The sequence below is a fragment of the Lotus japonicus genome, chromosome 5, assembly GCF_012489685.1.
Source record: "Lotus japonicus ecotype B-129 chromosome 5, LjGifu_v1.2".
In the NCBI taxonomy this organism is placed as follows: Eukaryota; Viridiplantae; Streptophyta; class Magnoliopsida; order Fabales; family Fabaceae; genus Lotus; species Lotus japonicus.
Genome location: NC_080045.1, coordinates 50,616,427 through 50,625,720, shown reverse-complemented (window position 1 = coordinate 50,625,720; position 9,294 = coordinate 50,616,427). Strand labels below are relative to the sequence as shown.

The following is a 9,294-nucleotide window of genomic DNA, read 5'->3' as shown; positions in this document are numbered from 1 at the left end:
TGTTGCACTTGACTTTGTAGATTTTGGAAGAACAAGGTGAATAAGATGAAGATATAGTTTTTTTTAGGCTTTTGAATTGTTGGGTTTAAGGATTTAAGTTATGGAGAAAGAGGAAGAAGGTGGAAGGTCCGGACTAAAATTGATTAATTTTTTTTCAAGGAACTAAAATTTTGTGAAAAAGTCAACGGGGTCATCATCAGCTGACTAGGTTTGCTATTAGACTGTTGACCGGCTAAAATTGAGCAAAATTACTTAATTTGATTAAAACAAATTTTTTAAGAATTCAATTTGATGCGAAACTTTTTCAGAAACTCAATTTGATTCTCTTTATAATTTCAAGTAATAAAATGTTATTTAAGCCTTTTATTTTTAAACTCAAATTGCATTGCTTCTTTGGTAACACCGTCCAGAAAAATCCAAAGTGAAGACAAACCACAGAGACCGTAGAGAATGGAGTTACCAGAAGGATGCATCGCCGCCATACTCTGCCGCACTACTCCAGTGGACGCCGCAAGACTCGCCGTCGTTTCTAAGACCTTCTACTCCGCCGCCGATTCCGACGCTGTATGGAATCACTTTCTCCCTTCCGATTACCATTCCATCGTTTCCCAATCTCCTTCTCTTGCCAACGCTCCTTCCAACAAAGCGCTCTACCTCGCTCTCTCCGATCGCCCTGTCATCATCGACCACGGTAAAAAGGTAGGAACCTATGTACTCTCATCATCAATCTCAATTTTTATCTAATCATTTCTCAAATTAGGGATTTTCGATTCGCTAATCAATGTATGAAATGCATACAGAGCTTTCAATTGGATAGGAAGAGTGGGAAGAAGTGTTACATGCTTGGTGCCAGAGCTCTCTCCATTATTTGGGGTGACGATGAACGTTACTGGCAGTGGATCAACCTCCCAGAATCCAGGTCAACACTTCAGTTTTTGTGTTTGCTTCGTTTTATTCTAGTTTTTGTTGAGATTGCATTGTAATTGTGCTTGTTTTTGTTCTTGCTCATGTGGTGGAATCAAGCCTTTAATCCTTTACTTGATTAGTCTCTATCTGGGTATGTCATGTTCTTTTTATATATATGTGCTTGAATGATTCATTTCCCATCTTTATGGTAGACTACTGTTGATGGATACATGGCAAGGATGAAAGCCTGAAGAATTTGACTGTCATTTTTGCTCTCTAGTAGTTTTTGTAGCTTACTAACTGACCTGTCAATAGGTTTGTTATGATTGTACAGCTTGTATTGCTGCTGCTAGAGCTTCTAGTTTGTTGTTAATGAGGCAGCAATGTTAGTTATCATTGGCGGGGACTGAACCAGAAAAATGGGTAAGGGGGGGTGAAAATTTAACATACTAAGGCAGATCATGAATGACTGAATGAAAAAAACTAAAAATTTTGGGGAGTGACCGACCCTTTTTTAGATTACCTAGGTCGTCCCTGGACATTGGCATAGATTACTGTTTGTATCACTACACCTATACAAATACTCATTCTGCAAATACTCAGTAGGAATCACACTGCATTTTTTCTCAATTCCTTTATTCTCATCTTTTCAACTTGTGCACAACTTTTGAGCAGGTTTCCTGAAGTTGCTGAGCTCCGGGATGTGTGCTGGCTTGAAATTCGTGGGATGATGAACACCATTGCCCTGTCCCCAAACACTGAGTATGTGGCTTTTCTTGTGTTCAATATGATTGATTCCCACGGATTTCATAGCCGTCCAGTGGAGTTATCAGTCAGTATCATAGGTGGCCATAGCAGTAACAAATATGTCTGTTTGGATCCAAACTTGAATGAAAGGCCGCACATTAGAATACAGGGATTGCAACGTCCAAGTGTGAGAAGCGATGGGTAGTTGGAGATTGAGATGGGGGAGTTCTTCAATTCAGGCCTAGAAGATGAAGAACTGCAGTTGAGCATTCTCGAGGTAAATAGCCGTAACTGGAAGAGTGGTCTCCATCTTGAAGGAATAGAAGTTAGGCCTAGGGAAGTCAATTGAGCAACCAAATTTGTTTAACTGAACTCTGCATGAATCTTGCGTCTTGAGTGGCATCTATGATCTATTGCTTGCAGATTTGAAACTTCAACCTTTGGACATACCTTGTGATGTGTTCTTGTGCCAAACTATTGCACTCTTTGTGATGTATTTTATATGCCATAAGCCATATTTCTTATGATTACTCTTATGACATTATATTTCTGTATCCTGGTATTTTGGATATTAGCCTTTGGTGGATGAACTTCCAACTATATATTATAATGCACTATGAATTTGCCGCCATTTGTTGTGGAACTCTCATGACTCATTCATGAGTGTAGTACCTTCTTTTTTGGTCAGCATGATCGGTAGTTATTTGACCTTCTATCTCGATGGTAAGGTAAACGGGGGAGAACGTTATTAAGACACGCCTAACATTACATTACATTTTCCTCTCTACCTCTTTCTTCATATTACATTTTCCTCTTCCTCTGACACTGGAGTTAATACTTTGAACTTGTTCCTGGGAAAAAATGACCGGATCTTCTTCCAAATCAATATTTTTTTTAGCTGTAGCACAAAATTCCCCCTAACAGAGTGGAGGTGATGCCATTAGTGATGCTTGGAAGAAGGTGTATTGTCTCTCACGGCTTTACATACTAACTCAACATTTCTTTAGGACCCAAAACAGGAATTGTAATAATTTTTCTGTGGAATCTCAGGTGAAAATCATGATGTGAATTTTTTTCTTACGTTTCTTTAATATTTCTTGTGAGATGAGAAATTTTGCATGAGTGCTGGTGAACTTTTAATGAATTGAAGAGAAAACTCATTCCAATTTCCTTAAGAAAGAGGTTTCAACCAAAGTACAGCATTTCTGATGCACGTGTATAATTCATGTTTTTAATGTAGTTTTGCACCTTGTTATTGTATTATCTTTGTAGAACTCATGTGGTTTTTAGTATATTTGTAATAGACGGGTGAAAAAATATGCCAGAAAAATAGGCCAAAGGAGTAAAAAAGTGAAGAGCTACATGCTGAAGAGAAGGTACGACCGTGGAGTCCAACCATGCTCTATCAAATTAAAGCAGCATGATCATGTCCACGCCCTCGATGACCGTGGAAGCCAACTCAGTAGACACGGTGGTACAACTTGAGAGGCACGACGTGTCAATTTCCTAGACAAAGAGCCTGATTCTAACCTAATTTTTTCTATTAAAGTAAGGTTAGAGCACGGTATTCTCTTTGTGCGCTTAATCCTATTCGACGCAATTAATCGTATAAATAGTAGAATGATTTACTCGTGGAAGGGGAATAAGTCTATGGAACCTAAAAGAGTATTAAGTGTAGGGAACTAATAATTGTGCTCATAGAGGAGGTACTATGATTAATTTTTGTATGCTTTCAATTAGTCTATGATTAGATAGTGAATATCTCTTACGTAGGTTCTTTATTTTAACCCATATTCAAACAATCATTCTTGCATGACAGTTGCGGTTAGGTAGTGTCCTTGGGCATGTAGTATGGGTATAGCATGGCGGCACATCTGACACTTGAGAAGTATAGTTGACACATATGATTCTTAGAAAACATACATAAAACCGGGGAGATGATTCAATTAATTTACAATCTCAAGACCTTCTCTCTTTGCATTTCCACCTCGTTTATTATTTGATTTCTTATTTGCATGATCACAACACCAACTTCAACTTATATTTTTCTGAACTATGAATTCACCCCTAGAACTGATGTGTTTACTTAGTCCCTTGAGTACGATAACTAAGACTTTCAAATCCTATATTATTACTTGAGCGATAGAGTGCACTTGCTCTTTTGCGTGTGTATTTCAAAAACAGCAATCTCCTTCCAAAGTCGACAGAAAAGATTTACAAGCCAAAGTGCCGAAGCTCCAATGAACACCATGTAGCCATGAAATTATGAATGTGCTCATTAGGATCAATTTTTTCAAAAAATGGCTCCACATCGATTGAATGCTTATTTTTTTTTTTTACGAGATTCAAAGCCAAAAAATGGCTCCATATCAATTTTTTCCGATGAGAGATCGAGAGACCAAATCTCTTTTGAGAAAGGATCATGAATGCTTAATTCTTCAAGTCGTTGAGAGAAGATCCTTGTCTAATCAAAATATTTGCAAGCTTTTAGAATAGAGTTTCCAAATCCAAAATTGCTAATGAGGTGACTTTACCATAGCAATGTGAATTGATTTTCATTTCCCATAAACTGCATCATAATGTTATTTTAGAAAGTACCAGAGAAGTACCTCATACAAAGTGTGGAAATGGAAGGATGAAATAAGGAATAATGCTTAAGTAATTGAACGATCAAACATGTATTTCTAGTGGTTAAATCGTAAAGTAATAAAAGTACTCACCATTTGCTAGGATCTCTCATTTTTAACTTCTAATAACTTGCCATTCGTTTGACCAATTTATCTTTAGACAAGCTTCTACTTGATCTTTTGGTCGTCTTGAGTGACCAACACAACGTTCACTTGGTCTGACCAAAACGACTATGGACAGAGTAACATCCATAACAAGGATTTTTATGAGTGTAAATCTTCCGATATCTAAAGCAAGTGGATGTTAAGGATTCAAATTTGATATTACTCTTTAAGTTGAATTTATCATTATCCAATTAATTCATGTAGGTGGTGGTAAACTAATGTTGTTGTGTACGAGTCCATCAAAAGTATTTCTACATTTTTTTTTGTAACAAAATTGGTAGAACGGAGAAAAAACACCTCCAGACTATCGGGCAGGGAGCCAATGGCATGCTGGGGAGGCCAGCAGAGGTCCACTCCTAAAATTTCAAGGGTTTTGAGTTTGTAAAAATTGACAAATTACACTTATAATCAAGGCTTAAATAACATTTTGGTCTTTAAAATTGTAAAAAAAATCAAAATGAGTCATTGAATTTTTTTTCATCAAATTCGATCCCTACAAATATAAATGATATCACGGCTTCAATTGAATGAGCGTGCACACTTTGCTAAAGCCTCTCCAAAGGCATAATTCAGTTGGGAGAGAAGAAGTGAGAAAAAGAATGGAGCATTTGCCAGAAGGATGCATCGCCGCCATACTCTGCCGCACCACTCCGGCGGACGCCGCCAGACTCGCCGCCGTTTCCAAGATCTTCCGCTCCGCCGCCGACTCCAACGCCGTCTGGGATCGTTTTCTCCCTTCCGATTACCATTCCATCGTTTCCCAGTCTCCTTCTCTTGCCAACGCTTCTTCTAAGAAAGCGCTCTACCTCGCTCTTTCCGATCACCCTATCATCATCGATCAGGGTAAAAAGGTATGTACTCTCATCATCAATCTCAATTCTCTGATCATGATTAATTTCTCAGATTAGGGTTTTTCGATCGGAGTGTTGATTAGGAATTGGGTGTTCTCTGATTAATGTCTGAAATGCATGCAGAGCTTTGAATTGAACAGGAAGAGTGGGAAGAAGTGCTACATGCTTGGTTCCAGAGCTCTCACCATTGTTTGGGGTGACACTGAGGAGTATTGGAGTTGGGAAACCCTCCCAGAGTCAAGGTCAGTTTTTTTGGGTGCATTGTAATTGCTTTATGACTATCACCTAGGACTGTAGTTTAATCTAAAGAAATGGGCATGTTTTAGTTGATGAGTACAACATTCTGTTAAGATAAATGTTATATGATGGGGTAGTAAGGGTGAGTGTTTTCTACTTAGTAGTGGTGTGGTTTGGTTTAAGACATTTTGAACTTGTAATATCAATTGTATACTGTAATGTGCTCCTTAACCACCAATGTTAGACTTGCTCTGTCCGAGCTTGAGCTTCTACTCAAGCGGGTGTGTGAGCTTGTGTTCTTTCTTTCTATCTGAACTTGAGTTTTAGAGGTCCATGACTTATCATGTTAGTTGATAGTTTTATTGTCATTGAGCCCATTTTCTGTTGGTTGATAGTTGACTATTTGAGCTCTAATACCACTTGTTGAACTTGGAAGCGTGACCTCAAATATTGTTGTTTGTTCAAGTGAGTGTATTGGACTTAGTTAGAGTGTGGTTCGGTCTAAAAGGCCTTTAGATATTTTGAACTTGCAACACACTCACTTTTATACTATTTACTCACTGATGTGGGAATTTTATGGTTTAGCCAGATCACACTCAAGCCTCCACATTTTTTCTTTCCTTTTCTTTCACAAATCCCTCCATTTTCCCACTTGTTTCTTTGTTTGTTCAGCTTTTTCATTTTTAATTCCTTAATTCAACTACCTCTTGAAAACTTGGAGTATGCTAAAGTCTGGCAATAGTTGATGCTGATGTCATTTCCACCTTGCCCCTTAAGTGTACAAACTTAGGAGTGTCCTCTCATGCCCTCTATAATTTACATGGTTTGTGTTACCCCTTTCTCCATATTCACCTCAAAAAGCTTCTGCTCTGATTTTCTCTTTGTCAAGGTTCCTATTTATGCTGCAATTTCCACCTTTCTTCACAGCTCTTCCAGCTATGCTTCCAAGCCCGTGTTTGTCACACCGCAACACCTACTTATGCCTTTAATGTTGGAGCTATGATACCATTTGTAACATTGGTTTTGAAATGAAAGAGAAGATACTGATTTTATTCAAGAATCAATGGTTCAGTACAAGACCTAATGTAGTTGGAAACTGAACAAGAATGTGCACACACTTAGAGCAATTCGAGAGGCCTTGTCACTCTCCAACATTTTTCACTTTCTGTCAAAGACCTGCAATTCTTGTCTATCCACTAGTACAAATGCTAACTCCCTGAAATATCTTTAATAACCCTCCTGCATAACTTTGTTATTTCTCCAACTCCATCCCATGAGAGGATGAAGCATTAAGAAATTGAGTGTCATTTTTGTGATGGAAAAGATGAATGCTTGTGTACAGAGCTCTTTTTTGAATTGAAGAGTGGTTGAAGTAATCAGTTTTGATACATACACACTCACTCACATTCTCCAGTCCTATTTCCACTCATTTTATCTTCCTATCTCTGTCTTCTTTACCTATTACATCAACCATCATATTGCTCACTTTTCTCTCTTCTATTCTTATATCTCTGTGTAGGTGCGAGGTGGAAATGGAGGTGAAGAGATTATTTTCCTAAAGTAATTTTAAAGTAGTGGAATAGTTGGAATAGTTTTGATGGATAGAGGTCTAGGGAGTTAGAACTATTAAACAAGGAATGACAAGTTTATTGCTTTAATATATTGCTGGATTAGCACCTCAAATTGGTGTTCTTGGAGAGCACACTCAAATGGTGGTGCTCATTGCCTATCTATAGGCTTTTGCATTACATCCTAGAAAACTCTAGTAACATCCATTCTAGAATTATCAAGAAAATCCCAATTTTTAAACACCCCAACAGCAAGATGCCCCACATACACTATTTTTCTCTCTATTTCTTTCTTTCTCACCCATTCTCATTTGGGCGTAGAACTATCTAGAACTATCTAATTATCCAATGGGTTACAATATTTATTGCTTTTTTCTAGGTCTTTGACTACTTTTTTCTTATTCTGCACATAGTAGTCAATCGCGGCAAATAGCGGCGCTATCGCGCCGTCGCGTCGCGGCCCTTCCCCGCGATTCTGAATCGATCGCTTCGCGGAACGCCGTCGCGGCTGTCGCGCCGCGAATCGCGGCCAAATCGCGTTCAAATCGCGTTCAATCGCAGCAAATCGCGGTGCTCCAGGTTGAAGATGGGTCGGGTCCAAGGAAAATCCCCAAATTGCCCTCAAAATTTCAAAATTAGGTTAAAATTTGAGGGTACTTTTGGGATTTCGCTCTTATAAGTGAAACGGTGCGTTTCACTCGTCTTCTTCAACGCGTTTCTTCTTCTTCTTCTTCAACGCGTTTCTTCTTCTTCATACGCGTTTCCTCTGCAATCTCCGGTGTCGTTCCTTCAGCTCAGCCCCTTCGACCAGAAGTCCAGAACCCATGGCCACGGCGCAATCTGACAAGCACCTTCCAGGCTCCGGCGACCACCACCCCTGTTTCTCTTGGGCCTTTGTTCTGTTCTGAGTTGCTCTGTTTTTTATCTTCTATTCCTCTATTTTTCTTTCCTTTCTTTTCCTTCTTATTTATTATTCTGTTCTCAAAAATACTTCTCCAGTTCTTCTCCTCTAGTATTCCTCTCTTCTCTATCACTTCTTCATGTTATGAATTTGAATTTTGAAGTTATATTTATCACTTTTTAGTAATTATATGTATATATTAATTATATAATATTATATGTGAAAAATCAAAATAGCGGTCATCCCGCTATCCGCTATCCCGCTATCCCACTTTTGGGGTCGGCCGCTACGCGCCGCGATCCGGGATTGACTACTATGATTCTGCATTTTTTCCCCCGTATCCTTATCTTTGCAACTTGTGCACAACTTTTGAACAGGTTTCCTGAAGTTGCTGTGCTTCAGGTTGTGTGGTGGCTTGAAATTCGTGGGAAGATAAACACCTTTTCCTTGTCTCCAAGCACTCTTTATGGAGCTTTTCTTGTTTTCAAGACTGAGCATGCCTATGGATTTAATAATTGTCCTGTGGAGTTATCAGTCAGCATCATAGGTGGCCATAGCAGTACCAAAAATGTCTGTTTGGATTCAAGGATGGGTAGGCGGGGGGCGCACTTCAGAGTAGAGGGATTGCAACGTCCAGCTGTGAGAAGTGATGGGTGGTTGGAGATTGAGATGGGAGAGTTCTCCAATTCAAGCCTAGAAGATGAAGAACTGCAGATGAGTGTTATCGAGATACAAGGTTATAGTTCGAAGAGCGGTCTCATTCTTGAAGGAATAGAAGTTAGGCCTAAGGAAGGCAATTAAGAAACCAAATTTATTTCATTGAACTATGCATGGGTTTGCATCTTAGATGGCTTATACTGCTTGCAGATTTGAAGCTTCAAGTTGTGAACATACACTGTGATGTGTTCTTGTGCCAAACTGATAAAGTTTATGCATAAGCTATATTGCTCATCATAACTCTTATGACATGATGATGATGATGATGTTTTTGTATCCCGGGATAATTTTTTGTTTTGGATATTAACCTCGGGTGAATGAACTTTGAATTAATCTAGAAGTATAACAAGTATTTAAAATTAAATATAAACTAATTATTTTTACTTGTGCGACATGTACGGTGTTGATTGATTGAGAGTTTAGTGTTAGATAATGTTTGTAAATTGAATGAACATATCTTAAGTATATTATGAAATAATAAATTGATCTAATAAATAACATGTCATTAGCTTTGACATGATGAAAATTAAGAAACGGTACAATGTAAAACATTCATCACAATAGAAACCAGATTA

The 9,294-nt window shown here is 38.4% G+C and overlaps 1 pseudogene across 1 annotated transcript; it reads left to right on the top strand.

The window, feature by feature from the left end:
- Positions 1-370: 370 nt before the first annotated feature.
- LOC130719723 (F-box protein PP2-B1-like) lies at positions 371-9,059 on the top strand (annotated as a pseudogene). The gene is made up of 6 exons (XR_009012907.1): positions 371-699; positions 801-919; positions 1,582-1,999; positions 4,976-5,296; positions 5,420-5,538; positions 8,380-9,059. The product of XR_009012907.1 is annotated as an F-box protein PP2-B1-like (transcript).
- Positions 9,060-9,294: the final 235 nt, after the last annotated feature.